Source organism: Mya arenaria, chromosome 6, assembly GCF_026914265.1.
Source record: "Mya arenaria isolate MELC-2E11 chromosome 6, ASM2691426v1".
In the NCBI taxonomy this organism is placed as follows: domain Eukaryota; kingdom Metazoa; phylum Mollusca; class Bivalvia; order Myida; family Myidae; genus Mya; species Mya arenaria.
Window position 1 is genome coordinate 52,046,697 of NC_069127.1, and position 20,089 is coordinate 52,066,785.

Sequence of the window (20,089 nt, forward strand, 5' to 3'; positions counted from 1 at the left end):
GGAAGTTCCTGTTAAAAGGTAAAAGGTGCAAGCCAAACTGGCACACTGGTGTATGCATGTAAACATATAATACGAAACAATAAGGTAATAATTCACATCGAGGGTATCTAATTTTGAATGTTATATGCATTGTTAACAATAACCGTTGTTGTCGACACTTCCTGTATCAAGTAGAATCTCCGGCAAGCTTCGAGATATACCTTGTAAATAGGTTGCAAGATGGGTGATGAGGCCTTTTTTACTTTAATTTGACTAACTGAGGTTGGAAAAAGGCATCTATCATGGACGCTCATGTAAGATAGGTTCATCGCATCCCTCTTGCAGAGTGCCAGAAAGATTGTCTCCCAAAATACGCAATGCACTTAAAAGGGCTTGGCACAGAAATGAAAGTAAAAATGGGAGCAAAAACTAAATTATCATTAATTTTACATTGAATTGCATACAGATGGCTCTGTTATTGCTTGACTAATATTAAAAATAAAATTAAGGGACATGTTGATCAAAATTGTAATTATTTTTGTTTGCATTTTATGGAGTTGGACATTTAAGAGTCATTGTGTGAAGAGTGATCTAAAGGCTAATTATTCCAAATAGATTAAGTATTAATGAAAAAAGGTCTGGAATACATTGCTGAAAAGCTTAGTAACAAGGCTAAATATTTGTTAAAAAAAATCAACTGAGTATCTTATCAGTTACTGTTTTGGTGTTGTTGTTTTTAATAAAAAATGACAATTTACTCAAAGATATTGAGACTTATAATTATTGATTAAGACAAATAGAATGTGTAAAGAAACTTTTAATGAGTGGGTTTCTCCAAAGCCTAGGAGGTAAAGTGCAGCATGACCTGCCGAGAACAAATACTATTTGAAGACAAGTTCTGTCAACTTAGTGCACCAGTCAGTTGTACCCCCCCCCCCCCGACCCCAGGTCAGGGGCTATACTGGGGTTAAACGAGGAAATGGGCCGTGTTTTTACCTATCAGATGGCCCTGCAGTGCTGGGTGAATGTGGTGGTTTTGCCTTCGCGCGCATGGCAGGGATTTTAGCCGGGGTTGGCTGTACTGAGAGTCACAGTCCCCGCTATTCCCCGGACCGGGGCGTGGGCGTGGTTACAATTAACTGATGCATAGCCACATGACCGTTGTATGGTACTACCAATTGAGCTTACTGGGTGGCTAGTCACCGCCCCACCCCAACCCCACACTGGACACAGAACTGTTTGGACAAAAACATTCACTTTGCAGCCCAAACCCAATAATACTGAAGTAAAGGCATGTATAGCTATCAGCTGGTAAAACTGACTGGGTGCCAAGCTCACACCCACCCACAACCCACAAAACTCTGCACAATGCAATCAATGATTTTACAGAATAGTAATGTTGTTAGAATGGCAAAGCATGGTGTGAAAAATTACACAAGCAAAGTATTACTTAAAACTTACATTTCATAGGGTTATCGTATGGCTGTTGAGAAAATGCTGACATTTAGTCCATGCATGCATTTAATCCGATGTAATGATTCATGCATGCCATGAACCGTATGATCATTTCAATTACTGTCAAGTACATTTTCTGTGTGCTCATGATTTTTCTAGAGGAAACAGAGTGCTTCATGTATAAGGAAACATTTAAATATTCATAAAACGAACATTGTTTGAGGTTACAATAAATATTTTCTCTTAAACAAGCACATTTAATTTAACACAATCCATTTCCTTGTTGTTACAATGGGCCTTCTTTACGCGGATTGAAAACGGTGTTAATCGCCGGTAGCCGCATCGCACTTTCGTATATCCTTACTACTATTTACGAGGTCTATCTCGAAGCTTGCCGGAGATGGCCGTGTTGTTACGATTGCATGTATACCTGTGATAAAATCTCAGTACAATACAATGTATAATTAACCTGAAGTATCCGTCGTAATAGTCTTTACAACATTATCGGCACATTTCATTAGCATTGTATTTACAAATACTAGTACCATCGGACAATCTGATTAAAATTAACAGCCTCAATATACGCTCTTACATCAAGCAAGGAATATCATGTACATCAGTCAGATTGTACAATCGAGGGCCAACAGTAAATCCATATCTGACAGTAGTATTTCTGCGGCCCAAACTGTTACTTTACAACGCTGTGCTTAACTTTCCTGTATGGTTAAATTTGTAAATGTGTTAAAGAGTACGAAAAAGAATTATTACACTAAAAAGCAACTTATTTTATTAAGGAAAACAAATATAAATAATGTATAAAATATTGAAGACACTTCAAAGTTTACTATCTATTTCAACATCGGAGAAAAAAGGTATTAAATATGCTAAAAATGCACCATTTCGGACAAGAAATTTAAAAAAAAATCGCGGGGGAGTATACCCATACCCCCTGCCAACACGGCGAAATGTCAAAAGATTGTGCCCCATAAGTTACGCCCCCTCTTGCGTCAATTCCAGGATCCACACCGACTTTTCAATTGTAAATAAGCTGTACAGGACTGTATGCGAGATTAGATAAGGGTAGTGCCCTTCATTCTCGCTAATATCACGAAAATACTCAAGTCAAATCTCAAACTCAGTCTCAACTCATTTCACCATATAAAAGCATAATAATCTTTAAAATCTTGCATGTTTTACACTGTTTGAAAACGTATTTTCTCATAAAATGTGTTCATAAAAAATGTTGTCAATATTTCAAAAAAACAACAACTAAATCTAGAGCAAAAAATATACTTGAGTATTTTATAAGGAATACATAATTGTACTCATTTTGGGCTGTAGAATATATTTACCTTGGAATTCGATCAAAGGCTTTTATCAGCATATTCTATGATAGAATGCGCTTTTAAAACTGTAAAAAACATATATGATTTTTAATAAATTTTAATGCTATGTGATAAAATGAGTTGAGCCTGAGTTTGAGATTCGACTTAAGTGTTTTCGTGATATTGAGGTCTGGTGTAGTTCGGGTGTCGGGGCGAGAACGTGATAGAGCGATGAATAGCCACGTTGTCGCGCGAAAACGCGAACAATTTCATTTTCTTTTGGTGTTGTTCGGGAGTCGGGGCGATGAGGCGAGAACGTGATAAAGGGGAAAAAATACGTAAGATGGCGCTCGAAAACGCGAACAACGACAAAGAGGCACTAGGTATGTATCGTCGCCTCCTTGAAGGTGTGATATGGTGAAACGCCTGCTTATTTATATTTCGTCGCGTTTGCACCTTTTCGCGTCGGGCGAATGATAGAAAACGCCACGAATGTCAATCCGCAAGCGCGAAAAGTCGATAAATTTATTCCTCAGCCTTTTGACTCGGCAAAACTTCTGGACAAACTTTGATTCCTTTTAAAGTAAGTCAAGTGCACCTTAAGGTTGAATGTTCTGATATCTGCCAACAAAACTCGTGTTTTTAAACCGATACAACAATACAAATTTCAGGGATAAAGCGCAAAAGCCTATAATTTAAAGCTGCACTCTCACTGATTGAACGTCAAACTTTTTTTTAGTCTTGGAAAGAGCCAATTTATGCGAAAGTGCATTGAAACCAGTGGTATAAGACAGCTGACAAAAAATCAGATCGCAGATTTTAGTATTTAATTCAAAAATTGATATTTTAAGCAATATACTTAAACCGTTAGTAACGCTTTTATCCACAAAACATTTATTAATTTTCGAACGGCAATATGAAAATCTGCGATCTGATCTTTTGTAAGCAGTCTTATATCACTGATTTGCAGATATTTACGTAAAATTTGGCTCATTCCAACATAAAAAAGTTGTCAAAACGGTAAATCTTAGAGAGTGCAGCTTTAAACAAGATCATGTTTAAAGGCGTAAGTATCAAGGTCATACAAAAAAAGAAACAAGAAACACGACGGTAAAGGCAGAATAGGTTAAGAGCCCGTCAGACCTTGTCAATTTGGGTCGCCGGAGCTATACCGGAGCAGAATTTTTAGCGATTTTCGGGGATCGGTTCTAGAACGTAAGCGCAATGAAATCACATCGTTAAGAACGGAAGTACATTGTCAAGACATCGATTAGAACACAGCATCCCAAACCTTCCTTGCAACATTTTAACCATACATCTTTCGGTTTCTACAAAAAATGGACCCCTCTAGCCCCTAATTCTTGGGCAACACCCCTACTGGATAATGTGAATGACATTTGCGTATTTTCAATTGGTAAATATAGGTCAACATTTTTTTTATAGAAATGTGTTATATTAAATTTCAAATTAATCATTGTAGCATTTCGAAAGAGAAATTTGAGAGAAAATTGCAAAGACGTCCTCTGCTATTCATGGAATGGTTTTGTGAAAATATAATTGTCTTTAATCCATTATGCGTGTCCTTGAATGCATAAAAACGTAACTGAACAATGATTATAGATATCAAACAATTCCGAAATAACGTGCAAAATAAAAATGAAATTAACACGCTAATTAAACTGCAGTCAATGTTAAAAGTTGTATTAATTCAAAACAAGGTCACTGTCGTTGGCACGATGTTGCGCGAAAGTGTGGTGTTGTGTTGTGAGGGAAACTTGCCAACCAAACTAACATAAGTCAAGGTCGGGAATTGAAGTCGGAGAGCTTTTGTGAAAAACGAGTGCGCTCACCAATACGCTAAACGGACAATTGTATTTCATAGATCAAAATTTATTTTGTACACATATAGACACGACAGCAACCAAGAACTTTCTGACCAGAAGCATAACTCTAAAAAACTATACACAACTCATAGTCGAAGGAGAGTTTTTTTTACCAAGAGCGCCGAAAAGCGTCTACCCAATTAACAGTCGGATGACAGTTTCTAACCGAAATCGTAACCCCCAAATACCTGTACACATTGCAAAGTCGACCGACAGTTTCTGACCAAAAGCATAACCATAAAAAAAACTCTTTCCAAATAACGGTCGGATGACATTTTCGAACCAAAAGCGTTCCCCTCAAACTATCGATACCCAATTAAAGGCGAATGGCAGTATCTGCAACCTTCAGAATCACTGTACCTAAATAACAGTCGAATAACAGTTTCTGACAAAAGTGTAACCCTCCAAATAACTGTTACCAAATAACAGCCAAAGAAGAGTTTCTGACCAGAAGTGTAACCCTTCAAATACCTTTACCCGAATAACAGCCAAAGAACAGTTTCTGACCAGAAGTGTAACCCTTCAAATATCTTTACCCGAATAACAGCCAAAGAACAGTTTCTGACCAGAAGTGTAACCCTTCAAATATCTTTACCCGAATAACAGCCATAGAACAGTTTCTGACCAGAAGTGTAACCCTTCAAATACCTTTACCCGAATAACAGCCAAAGAACAGTTTCTGACCAGAAGTGTAACCCTTCAAATATCTTTACCCGAATAACAGCCAAAGAACAGTTTCGGGCCAGAAATGTAACCCTCCAAATACCTTTACCCAAATAACAGCCAAAGAACACTTTCGAGCCAGAAGTGTAACCCTTCAAGTACCTTTACCCAAATAACAGCCAAAGAACAGTTTCGGGCCAGAAGTGTAACCCTTCAAATACCTTTACCCGAATAACAGCCAAAGAACAGTTTCGGGCCAGAAGTGTAACCCTCCAAATAACTGTTACCAAATAACAGCCAAAGAACAATTTCCAACCAAAAGTGTTATCCTTCATGTACGTGTTCCCTATTAAAATTCGACGGAAAGTTTCAGACCAAAAGCTAAACACGCAAAATGCCTCTACCCAATTATGATAATGGCATTTGACGTCTTTAAATGGTGAAACAAAAACAACATTTTTAAACCAAATATAGATAGAAACTTAGTATATATAATTTGAAAATAATTATTCTAACTTTTCGAAACTTGGACCACTGAGACTTCACTACAATTCTTAACAGTTCTCTTTCGTGACATCGATTTAAAACCAATGATAAACCACTAACTCTCACGCATTTGAAAAAGCAAAAATATTTTCATCGTAAACGATATTTTAATTGAAGAGAAAGTTGCATGACCCCAGAGATGGTCTTGTAAAAAAAACAAATGCACGAACATTTATACCATGATGAGTCGAATGATATCACAAAAGTGTACGATGATTATTTAGCAAATTTATTAGTCTGTTTCTTGATTAAAGGGACTTGCTCAGGGTTTGTAAAATGCACTTTTATATTACGAAATAAAGTTTGTCAAATCATTAATAGTGTTAAAACTAAGACTCTGACGACCGCTACTCTTTCAGCGATTTCGCTGTTGCGTGTTTGGTTGATTGACATTATCACGTGATGTTATCAATGTATTGTAATAAGGTTAAAATATTCATTTCTGTTGTATAACTCGTTGTTGCCTTGAGGTTAAGACGTCGGTTTCCTAAAAAAATCTTGACTATACTGGCGTGTGAAACCAACTTTTTTTATATACTTAAATTGTATTTTTTATGCAATTTCAATGTCATAGAGTAAAATAATGATTAAGTAAGTGTTATATACACGGAAAACTAATTTTTGGTCCAAACAAGAACGAGTCCCTTCAAAGTGACACTCTTATTCAAAATCAAAACATGCACATGCCTTTTGCAACAAACATAAATTTTGACTGATAAACCTTTAACTACTTACTAAATAATGCATTTATTGAAAATATCTATTACTGATAACAAGATTGTAACCGTGTATTTAATAGCTGAAAACGCCAAAGTATTAAATGATTGGTGAATGCTAAAAAAAATACCTGTGATCTACTTTCGTTTCATAAGGTAGAAATACCGTCTTTTCTGCACCTTTTATTTTTTATTTAACTCGATATCCTTCATAAGAACCATTGTTTTCGACATGTGTTCATCCTTTTTGATATATAAAAACAATAGTATTAATTGTGGTAAATTTATTTGGGAGTAACATCATGATAATGTCAAAATGCAAAAAAAAAACTCAACGCAGCATTTTGTACTTCAAAATGAAACTTTACCAGTAGCGTTTTTTGTATTAATGACTTTAAAACAAAAAGCAGACCCACGGACCGTTTAACTTGTTTGTTTGTAATCCACCGAGTTACAAAATGCACATTGTCCGTTTAATTCACAAGGGAGGTTTAAAGAGCTGCTCTAATGTTTCCACGCTCCGAAACAATTGAACGAATACCTCTATTCTTTAAATTGTCATTACAACGAATGCAAATGGACACATTTGAACTTAAAGGCTTTAACGAATACATTTATTATATAATCACAGAATCAGAATACAAAACAAAGATAAGATAATGATTACAGCAACAAAAGTGTTTCTGTAGTCGTGGATGTTTAACTGTTATCATGATGAACCTTGCACATAAATAAAGATATCAGCTTTAAAAAGATGTAATTAGAAAGAGCAGCAATGGCTTCAACATTACTTATACTTCATTATCGGCGGGTTAAATATTTGAATATGTTTTGAAAATCTTAAGTAAAATTCCTGATTTTTAATGAATGTCGAAAGGTGAAACGCGTATTTGTAGTATTAACTGACGCCTTGAATAGATGCACAAATATATATATAGGGTTATGTCGAATGAAAATTATCAGGGTCATCAAGGAGATAGGTGAAACAATCCAAAGTGGAAATGGATGAAAATGTAAACCATATTGAAACTTGGAAAATAAAATAGGATACACCCATGTCATGTCGTTAATTGTTGTATTTATAATTTTCTTCAACCTTCTTCATCTTAATAATACCAGTTTCTGTATCAAAAACTCAAAATAACGTCACAGTTGCTTGGAGGGAATAAACTCTCAGAAATTTGGTTTCATATGACCTGTAAATATCTTAGTGACAATCAACCATGCCGTATCATTGGTTATTCAGATTCATTAAAGGTGTCTGAAGACGCCTAACAAAGATGAAGTACTGTAGTTTAACAATGTCAGAAAATCTCAAAAGTCTACATAAAGCCTAAGTTCAAGCAACTGTGGTTATCGTCGTTGTTTCTGCCAACCTACGATATGTCCTTTGAGAAAACTATTATATATATATGGGGTGTCTTTTCAATTGACCAGTCACCAAAGCAATCACTGCCACTTGTTCAGATAATCTGGTGAGGGTTTTCCATTAGTCCATTGGGTAATGTAAGCATGTACTTTTATTTATTTATAAAATATAATCTTGTTATTGGTTAAGTAATTGCTTAATTGACCACTGGCGATTGGTCAATTCAAGTGACAAGAATACGCCTTAATTACGAGGGTGATAGTGGTCTAGTGGTATAGGTGTTCGACTCACGGCAGGACAGGTCGTTAATTTTAAATTTTGTTCTGAGAAACAAAAGTTGTCTTTTAAAGATGCACTCTTGGTCCCAAATAATCAATACCACGGCTGGTTCATCCGAAAAGGATGAATAAATATAGAAAACAATGGTTCATATGAAGGATACCACCCTGCCAACACTATAATAAATTTCGGTTCTGAGGAAAGAGCGCAAGTCTAAAGGCTAATTAGGCCCCCTCCTAAGTCGAATCCTTGACCGCCCAGTACCTTAATATGTAGCATCAAAACAATTGTGAACAATTCAGAGTTCTCATTCAGGTCAGGACTACCAGTTTATTTATATTTTTACCAAGAATTAATAGTGAAGGTGTCAGTTGAATAAATACTCTTAAATTACCACCAGATCTAACAAACCTTAAATTTGAAATACAAAGTGAGAATGCAAACGTGAAAAATACCTTTAAATGTTACATCAAATAATCACGGACAATTTTAGAGCACTGATTTGCGACACGACTATCCGTTAATTCTAATGTTCTAGCAATAAACTATATATAGTTACAGTGTCTGATGAATAAAACCCACATTGACACGTCCAATCCAACAAGTCTTAAACGTTAAGTAAAAAAGTTAGTATGAAATGCAAACAAGTAAATTACCTTAAAATGAAACATCAAATAATCACGGACAATTTAAGCACTTATTTAGCACCAGTTCTTATTCTACCAAGAAACTATATATAGTTACAGTGTCTGATGAATTAAACCCACATGGACACTTTCAAATGTCCACCAGATCAAGCAAACCTTAAACGTCACATATGAGAGTGAGAATTAAATACAAAGGAGTAAATTACCTTAAATTGTAACACCAAATAAGCACGAACAGTTTAGAGCACTTATTCACGAGGCAACTACACGTTTACTCATATCTTCTACCAGAAAACTTTTGTGTCAGTGTCTGTTGAATTAACCTGGCATAAACACTCCCAAATTATCACCATATCTAATACACCTTAAACGTCAAAATATAAACGAGTGCATTACCTTAAAATGTACCATCAGAACAATCGCGAACAATTTAGAGCACTTATTCACGACGCAACTACCCGTTAATCCAAATTGCTTCTGCCAATCTTCTACCAAGAAGTACCTAGCAGCTTTATAACAAACTACAGCTTCTTATTGGAAACCAATAGTGTCGCGTCGGGCTCTACAGGTGCGTAATACAATCTCTGAATGAATACTGAATGTTTTATGCGTAATAAAACTGTGTTTTCCGATCACCCAATGAACAAGATTGTGGACCAAATTGCTTGGTGTTGCTTGGAAGAAACCGGAAATATCGGCTCAGTAGTTGTATATTTCTTTTTTCGTTTGGAAGAATATTACAAACGTTTTATGTTTGAGCAATGTTCCATTGACAACTGCCACAATTTGGCTTACCTATTTTGATTTTTTTAGTCAAAGAACATATATAAATTAAGTTTTTGTAAGATTAAACATATCATGCCTTAGTTCTTGCTTAAACAGCCATTCATTGTCAAACTATATTATTTCACATATTCAGAAATTCTTATGTATTATTTTGACATGTGGCGATGCATTGTGTCGGTTTAAACAGTATTTATTTAGATATTAAAAAAAGACAAAATAAAAACTACAAACATTAAGCAAAATTAAGCTAGTACAAGTAAACACTCAAGCAACAATACATGGAAAACGCATAATTTTGGTCGCAATGTATTGACATAATTTTGAGGAACGCTTAAAGCGTATACAATTCGTTTCTGTCGTTCTAACAAGTTGCTTTAAAATGTAAAATGGTTGGTGTAAACTACGTGTATTGAGGTGTATAGTAGTTATTACAATATTGGATAGTGTAAATTATTATCAGTCGTATTGCAAATTGTAATGAGGTATGCATTTGAGTAAATAACAAAGAATACACAAGTAACAGGGTATGAATTAAAGTAAAAGTGTACGAGTAATTGTGAAAGTAAAAAAGGACATGTCAAGAAGCAGGTGATGCATTGTGTTGAATATATATCTATGTCGATTAGGTCAGTGACCAAGTGTTTTCTTGATATCTTTTTTTTAAACTGAATTATATTTTGCATAAAAACGTTTACTTTTGTGTTACCCCTTATTTTTATATGGCAAAAACGTTAGTGTTTTGCACAAGATCATACACTTTTCATTATTTCAGACAACCAAATTGTTCATAAGTTTTTTTTCTAAGATATCGTTATTGTTCTGGCTTAAAACTTATGTAAATCTGATTAAACCAATCGGAACTCTTCTTACACTGGTAAATGGAGTCAACTTTATACGAGAATTCGCTGAGATTACGAAATTGTTTCAGATATGTAGCTTATAATGTATGCAAACTTTTCCACACGCATTTGCATAAGCCGGAACAGCTAAATGGGTAAAGCGGACAACTTTAGAACACCTTTCAATGTATTTAAGATGTTTGTCATAAGTTTTCCATTTTAATTGATGTTGAATGTGAATGTGGTCTCAAATATAAGTCCTGCTTGTTCGTCCCTTTTGGGGGTGGGGGCGGTGTGTGTGTTTGTGTGTGTGTGTATATATATATACATCACCTGGAGAAAAACAAAATGCACAAATTATCATTTACAAATGGCATAGCAAGTGGAGCATGTGAGGAATTGTTAGCATAGTACGTGAAATGATAAAATATTGTTATTGTACAGTGATGTTCCCTGAAGCTGCTCGTGATTTACAAAGAAAATATATATTAATGGTTAGTTTTTGACGTAAAGCGTGAACGAAAATATTTTCTTCCGCAATCGGAAACTAAGAATTTTATTTTAATTTTTACAAGAGTGGTTGTCTGTTCAATTAAAGCATTATTTTAAGAGAATTGTTTGGTCATTATTTGAATGGATTTGAATAAATCAATTGTAATGTTTTGTTATGAGCACACAACATTACATTTGATTTATTCAAATCCATTCAAATAATAACATTTTCCGAGTCTTCGAAATTTGAAAATATTCATTTCGAAGCTGAAAACACTGCAAAAATACTAAGATGAACGGTTTTCTTTCGTGACATCGACTTTAAACCCAACGAAGATCACATTTCCTTTCGCGTGTTCGAATAAGGAAAACGTTATTATAATAATTGGAGGGACAAATTCAAATTGCAAAGAAATTTATGTTATTCATGGGATGGTCTTGTGAAAAAGGTCACTGTCAATCCATGTGTCATGCATGAAGACCGTGCTTTAAAGAAGGGGAATGTTCATTTTCATTCCAGCAAATTTGCACAAAATAATACAAAATGTTTTGGGCGCTCTAATTGTATATTATAATAGAATGTGAGCCTTGTATTATAGTAATATATTCACAATGTCTTTTATTTGAGCCGTATTTTTTAAAGATGCAATCTTACTCCCAAATAAGATTGACCACAATTAATAATATTGTTTTAATATTCCAAAATGGCTGAATAAATGTCAAAAGTAATGGTTCTTATGAATGATATCAAGTTTAATTTGAAAGAAATGAGCATAAACACAGTTTTTCTATCTTTTGAGACTATAGTAGACCACAGTAAATACTTTAGCATTTACCAATCATTGAATATGTTTGCGCTCTCTGATTTTTAATTCACGGTTATAATCTGGTTACCAGTAGTTAATATTTTCCATAAATTCATTATTTAGTAAGGAGTTAAAGGTTTGTCACTCAAAATTAATGTATGTTATACGTGTGTATGAATTGGTCCCGAATAAGAGTGTCACTTTAAATACTTCAGATATCATGGATTGATGCACAAAGAAACGAATTCATTTTTTAAATAAAGGATCGTAGTTTTAACTTCACAAATCTTTAATCAGCAGGACGATCAGAGATGGCAAGACGTCAATTTCTTTCAGTTTACCACTTAAATACTGACTAAAGGTCCGTTCTTACAAATATTTAGCAAAATAACGAAAATATGACATTAACTCTAAAAATGCTTGGTAAGCATCATTTGTGATCGTCGCTAAAAGATCTTTCAGAATGTATATGTCTTCCTTTGGAATCAGTCAATGTTCGATTTCCTATTTATCTTCACCATCCAAAAGTAATTTTCTGATCATAATGCAATATATGGTGTTCTTTCTAACCTTAATAACACCAATTTAGTACATAAGAAAATTTCAAAATCAATAAAACAATCTTTCTCTGAAAGAAATATTAAACAGACAATTCCTTGACATGACCTTAACCAAATTGGTTGTCCACGAATGTAAATTGTAATCGGTTTGGCGTAATGCGTAATGCTCCTCTCTGTATCTTTAAGTAGCTTTCCGTGTTTGCCATAATTTAACTTCGGTTTGTATTGATGTTATAAGAATGTGAATGAGTGTAATGTCGTGTATAGGTCGTATTCGTGCCACCCTCTCTAATGACTCGAGTAGTTTATAAGCTTGTCATGAATATATTTTGCTGTTTGAGCATTCCTTCTTATTCAACTCAACTCAGCTCAGTTTATTTCATAAAGCATATGACATGCTTATAGCAAATAGTTGTTTACAACGTATGCAAGGGCATGATTTAAAGCAATATCGAACAGTTTATTCAGAATAGCAAACAAATGTTATCATAGATAAAAGACAAAAAAACTACTAGATCTTAAAGGGACTCGCCCATGTTTCATGTTTACATCCAAACACCAACCTTAAACTTGAACCCAATAAACGTTTATAGATAGAGAGAATAACAAAAGAGAGCGTAAATTACAAAATAGAACATTTATAAAAAATAACAAAACATATCGAAACAGGGCAATGATAAAGAGCATAACAAACAGAGCATATAAAAAGAAAGCACGACAAAAAGAGCAAAGATTAAGCGCAACACAAAAACAGAACAGACATTTTATTCAGATTTGCACAACGTATATGGTCTTTATAAAATTAATTCACATTTTTTTATACATTATGTCAACGTTTATGTACAAGTTAATGCAGTAACGCATACAAATGGTATACATGTACTAAAAGTGTTCATATAATCTCGAAACTACTTACATCTATATATCTACATCTCTACATCTTACATCTCGTACATAGGTAAATGGGTATTATTGGAGGTTGAAATACACATAATAAATCAAATGACAATAAAGCATTTCTTTAAAAGAGCTTAGTTTACAACTTTTAAGTTTCAAGCTTTATTTAGTATAAATTCTCTGCCATGAAACAAAAAAAACTGCCGGCAATTACATAATTACACACACATAGTATAAACAAAGACCGATACTGATCCCATGAAATTCCCACTTATTGATGTCATTGCGAGCACTCAAAGTGTCTCCCTTGTTTATACTCGTTATTTGACCTCGTGAAATACATTTCAAGATGTTATTTCAATGTATCATGTATCCACTCATGAATTAGATAGAAAAAAATATTGTCATGGAGAGTTTTTGAAAATATTTTCTTAATAATCAGACTTAACTTGAAAACCAATTATTTTCCGTGCAATTAGGACACTATCCCAAGAGAATACTTCGGTTACTATTGAATGTACTTCAAGGAATCAATTGCTTTGTTTGTTATGAGCGGAAATTTTTAAGCCAATGAATCAAGAACCATCGGGAAAGGTGTTTGCTTTTGATTATTAAAATCATATTATATATATATATTCATTCGGAACACCTCGCCCATCTCCACTATACGGATGAATACCGACGTAAAAGTAGTTCGTAAATAATAATAATAATTAATATTAATTGTAGTGCCTTAACGAGTAATTACATAACAATTTATAACTGCGTTCGAATTGACGTTCAGTGAAGTGCATTAATTTTATTGCATAAATCATTGAGATTCATTCGAATAAAATCTTTAGGCTTAGCTGCTAAATTGAAATTACTACGCGATCTACTTTCAGCGTTGTTCAATGTAAAGAATTCTGACATTGTAAGTCTATATACATCCAAGGCTGTTTTCGCAAGGGAAATGTCCGCGTTGGTCCGATAGGAAAGGTGTGTGCTTTTGATTAGTAAAACCATATCACATATTCTGTCGAGTACATGACAGTTCACTTTGTATAAGTGAGTTCAATGGCGTAATATGCTTAAGTACTAGGATTTAATGGATATTGTTCAAGGCAATATGTTTACTACTCATATGTTGCTAAGTTTCTCCTGTAATAAGTTTAGTATCAAACAAGAAATATCGCGAATAAAGGGTACTCGGACATTGTAAACCAGGCGTTAACTAGTGTTGGAAGGTTGTTTGAATATAGGACCAAACTGGAGAATGCTGATCTGCAATGGTTATGAGCAGTGTAAAACAGTCCATGACAGAAAAAAAAACGAAATAAATTTAAATACTTGCACACCTTTTCGGATACCGAAATAATTGAATGTGGAGACGCTTTACCAAACTATGCCCAATACGGCGTAAGATGGCCTTGAGCTATGATTATCGGTCATCCAGATCCGAAATTATATCATTGTTTACCATCTTCCCGTTGTGTTTGAGGGATCATCTGTCTTACATTTCTTGGTATATCTTTCGCGAAAAGTAAATATCTTCAATTTTTAAACAACCAAACAGCTTAAAACATCGTATTCGATACTCCTTAATTTTGTACGACCTTTCTTTATAATGGCAAGTAAGATTTCTAGTTTCACTTTACAATATTTATAATGGTCAATAGGATTACTAGTATCTTTTTACAACGGCAAATGAAAAACTTCATATTTAGTTCATCTCCGTTCATTTCACAGGACGTCTGAGGGTCAAGAATGTGTAGTAGAAAAAAATCTCCAACATTCAAGTATGTGTGGTTGTGAAAAATCTCCAACATTCAAGTATGTGTGGTTGTGAAAAATCTCCAACATTCAAGTATGTGTGGTTGTGAAAAATCTCCAACATACAAGTATGTGTGGTTGTGAAAAATCTCCAACATTCAAGTATGTGTGGTTGTGAAAAATCTCCAACATTCAAGTATGTGTGGTTGTGAAAAATCTCCAACAATCAAGTATGGGTGGTTGTGAAAAATCTCCAACATTCAAGTATGTGTGGTTGTGAAAAATCTCCAACATTCAAGTATGTGTGATTGTGAAAAATCTCCAACATACAAGTATGTGTGGTTGTGAAAAATCTCAAACGATCAAGTATGTGTGGTTGTGAAAAATGTGGTTGTGAAAAATCTCCAACATACAAGTATGTGTGGTTGTGAAAAATCTCCAACAATCAAGTATGTGTGGTTGTGAAAAATCTCCAACATACAAGTATGTGTGGTTGTGAAAAATCTCCAACATACAAGTATGTGTGGTTGTGAAAAATCTCCAACATTCAAGTATGTGTGGTTGTGAAAATTCTCCAACATTCAAGTATTTGTGGTTGTGAAAAATCTCCAACATACAAATATGTGTGGTTGTGAAAAATCTCCAACATGCAAGTATGTGTGGTTGTGAAAAATCTCCAACATGCAAGTATGTGTGGTTGTGAAAAATCTCCAACATTCAAGTATGTGTGGCTGTGAAAAATCTCCAACATACAAATATGTGTGATTGTGAAAAATCTCCAACATACAAATATGTGTGGTTGTGAAAAATCTCCAACATAAAAGTATGTGTGGTTGTGAAAAATCTCCAGCATACAAGTGTGTGTGGTTGTGAAAAATCTCCAACATTCAAGTATGTGTGGTTGTGAAAATTCTCCAACATTAAAGTATGTGTGGTTGTAAAAAATCTCCAACATACAAGTATTTGTGGTTGTGAAAAATCTCCAACATACAAATATGTGTGGTTGTGAAGAATCTCCAACATAAAAGTGTGTGTGGTTGTGAAAAATCTCCAACATTCAAGTATGTGTGGTTGTGAAAAATCTCCAACATTCAAGTATGTGTGATTGTGAAAAATCTCCAACATACAAGTATGTGTGGTTGTGAAAAATCTCAAACGATCAAGTATGTGTGGTTGTGAAAAATGTGGTTGTGAAAAATCTCCAACATACAAGTATGTGTGGTTGTGAAAAATCTCCAACAATCAAGTATGTGTGGTTGTGAAAAATCTCCAACATACAAGTATGTGTGGTTGTGAAAAATCTCCAACATACAAGTATGTGTGGTTGTGAAAAATCTCCAACATTCAAGTATGTGTGGTTGTGAAAATTCTCCAACATTCAAGTATTTGTGGTTGTGAAAAATCTCCAACATACAAATATGTGTGGTTGTGAAAAATCTCCAACATGCAAGTATGTGTGGTTGTGAAAAATCTCCAACATGCAAGTATGTGTGGTTGTGAAAAATCTCCAACATTCAAGTATGTGTGGCTGTGAAAAATCTCCAACATACAAATATGTGTGATTGTGAAAAATCTCCAACATACAAATATGTGTGGTTGTGAAAAATCTCCAACATAAAAGTATGTGTGGTTGTGAAAAATCTCCAGCATACAAGTGTGTGTGGTTGTGAAAAATCTCCAACATTCAAGTATGTGTGGTTGTGAAAATTCTCCAACATTAAAGTATGTGTGGTTGTAAAAAATCTCCAACATACAAGTATTTGTGGTTGTGAAAAATCTCCAACATACAAATATGTGTGGTTGTGAAGAATCTCCAACATAAAAGTGTGTGTGGTTGTGAAAAATCTCCAACATTCAAGTATGTGTGGTTGTGAAAATTCTCCAACATTAAAGTATGTGTGGTTGTAAAAAATCTCCAACATACAAGTATGTGTGGTTATGAAAAATCTCCAATATTAAAGTATGTGTGGTGGGGAGAAATATCCAGTATTTAAGAATGTGTGGTGGATGCAATACCCCCTGTATTCAACTATCTGTGGTTGAGAAAATACCTCCCGTATTCAAGTATGTGTGGTAAAGAAAATACCCCCTGTATTCAAGTATCTGTGGTTGGGAAAAAGCTCCAGCATTCAAGTATGTGGGGTTGAGTAAATACCTCCTGTATTCAAGTATGTGTGGTTGAGAAAATATCCCCTGTATTCAAGTATCTGTGGTTGGGAAAAACCTCCAGCATTCAAGTATGTGTGGTTGAGAAAATATTTCCTGTATTCAAGTATGTGTGGTGGAGAAAATACACCCTGTATTCAAGTATGTGTGGTTGAGAAAATATCTCCTGTAATCAGGTATCTCTGGTTGAAAAAATACCTACTGTATTCAAGTATGTGTAGTTGAGAAAATACACCCTGTAATCGAGTATCTTTGGTTGAGAAAATACCCCCTGTATTAAAGTATGTGTGCTTGAGAAAAAAAAAACCTCCAGCATTCAAGTATTTGCGGTTGAGAAAATACCTCCTGTATTCAGGTATCTGTGGTTGAGAAAATACCTCATGTATTCAAGTATGTGTGGTTGGGAAAATACCTCCTGTATTCAGGTATCTGTGGTTGAGAAAATACCTACTGTATTCAAGTATCTGTGGTTGAGAAGAAACCCCCTGTATATAAGTATGTGTGGTTGAGAAAATACCTCCTGTATTCAAGCTTATCTTTTGTGTAGGATTCAGCTGAACATGATAGGTTACAGTCGAACCCCGTTGGCTCGAACTCACAGGGGCAGCGAAAATACATCGAGTGTCGGAAAATTTGAGCCAAGAGGGAATGCTAACCTTCAGTTTAAAGAAATCGGTCCTTTACATAACGTTCGAGACAACGAGGAATTCCAGCCATGATCTAAACCAAATTGGTTGTCCGAGAATGTAAATTATAATTGGTTTGGTGTAATGTTTAATGCTCCTTTTTGTATCTTTAAGTATCTATTGATGTTCCAAGAATGTGAATAGGTGTAATGTCGTGTATAGGTCGTGTTCGTGCCACCCTCTTTAATGACTAGAGTAGTTTATAAGCTTGTCATGAATAGATTTTGCTGTTTGAGCATTCCTTCTTATTCAACTCAAATCAACTCAGTTTATTTCATAAAACATATAACATGCTTATAGCAAAAAGCTGTTTACAACGTATGCAAGGGCATGATTTAAAGTAATATAGAACAGTTTATTCAGAAAGGCAAACAATTTTATTATAGATAAAATACAAAAAAAAAATAGATCTTAAAGGGACTCGCCCATGTTTCATTTTGTTCATGTTTACATCCAAACATCCAGCCTTTAACTTGAACCGAATTAACTTTCATAGATAAAGAGCATAACAAAAGAGAGCATAGATAAAGAGAGAAAATAGATTAAGCGCATAACAAAAAAAATCATAGATAAAGAGCATAACATAGATTACGCGCATAACAAAACGGAGCAAAGATAAATCGCATAACAAAACAGAACGGAGATAAAGCGCATAACAAAACAGAGCATATATTAAGAGCATAACAAAACAAAACACAGATAAATAACTTGACAAAACAGAGCATAGACAAGAGCATAACAACAAACATTGATAAAGCGCATAACAAATTAGAGCATAGATTAAGCGCATAATACAACAGAACATAGATAAAGAGCATAACACAACAGAACATAGATAAAGAGCATAACACAACAGAACATAAATAAGATCATAACAAAATAAATTAGATAAAGCGCATAACAAAATAGGGCATAGATTAAGCGCATAACAAAACAGAACATAGAAAAGAGCATAACAAAATAGAGCATAGATAAAGCACTGAACACAACATAACATAGATAAGAGCATAATACATCAGAACATAGATAAAGCGCATAACAAAATAAAGCCTAGATTAAGCGCATAACAAAACAGAACATAGATAAAGCGCATAATAAAACAGAGCAAAGATTCAGCGCATGACACAACATAACATAGATAATACCATAACACAACAGAAAATAGATAAAGAGCATAACAAAACAAAACATAAATAAGGCGCATAACAAAATAGAATTTAGATAAAGGGCATAACAAAACAGAACGTAGATAAAACGCATATCAAAATAGAGCATAGATTAAGCGCATTACACAACATAACATAGATAAGAACATAACAAAACAGAACATAGATAACGCGTATAACAAAAGAGCGCATAGATTAGGCGCATAACACAATATAACACAGATAAAGCGCATTACAACAAAGGCGCATAGATAAAGAGCATAACAAAACAGAGCATAGAAAAAGAGCATAGCAATAAAGGACAGACATTTTATTCAGATTTGCACAAAGTATATCGTCTTAAATAATTTGTATGTACAATTTCTCATACAATTTGTCAACGTGCTTGCACAAGTAAATTTAATTACGGACATGTATACAAATTTTGAACTTTAAGCATTCAAATAATTACGAATCCACGTTGTTATATAAGTAAATGGGTATTACTGCAGGTTGAAATCAACATACAAACGACAATCAGATATTTCTATAAGAGCTTAGATTACAACTTACAAGTTTCAAGCTTTATTTAATATAGATTCTCTGACAAGAAGCGAATATATGTTAAACACTAGCATTAGGAGGAGGTGAAAAAGCTTGTCCAACAGTCAGCTAACAAGTCTTGTGAATTAGATCCTCTTCCAACATGGCTCTTGAAATCGTGCATAAACGAACTTTTACCAATTTTGCTTAAAATTGTTAACAGCTCTCTACAAATTTCAATCGTGCCTAAATCATTTAAAGCATCACGAATAAGACCATTGTTAAAAAAGCCTAGTCTTGACAAAAACATACTCAAGAACTACAGACCAGTTTCAAATTTGCCATATCTCTCAAAAATCCTCGAAAACAGAAAACAGGAGAATTGAGGAACATTTGACAAACAATCAATTACATGAAATAAACCAGTCAGCATACAGGAAATTTCATTCAACTGAAACCGCATAGGTAAAAGTTCAGGACGACATTCTCGATTCCCTAGACAGAGGTGATATCACAGTTTCGTGATGCTGGACCTGTCGGCTGCATTTGACACCA

The 20,089-nt window shown here is 34.3% G+C and overlaps 1 long non-coding RNA gene across 1 annotated transcript in view; it reads right to left on the reverse strand.

Annotated features, from left to right (window-relative positions):
• The window catches only part of LOC128238730 (uncharacterized), a 39,001-nt gene extending 29,592 nt beyond the window's left edge, over positions 1-9,409 (reverse strand). The window contains exon 1 of the long non-coding RNA XR_008261758.1: positions 9,259-9,409. This is a non-coding gene — a long non-coding RNA (uncharacterized LOC128238730). The remainder of the gene's footprint in view (positions 1-9,258) is intronic.
• Between the last annotated feature and the right edge of the window lie 10,680 nt (positions 9,410-20,089).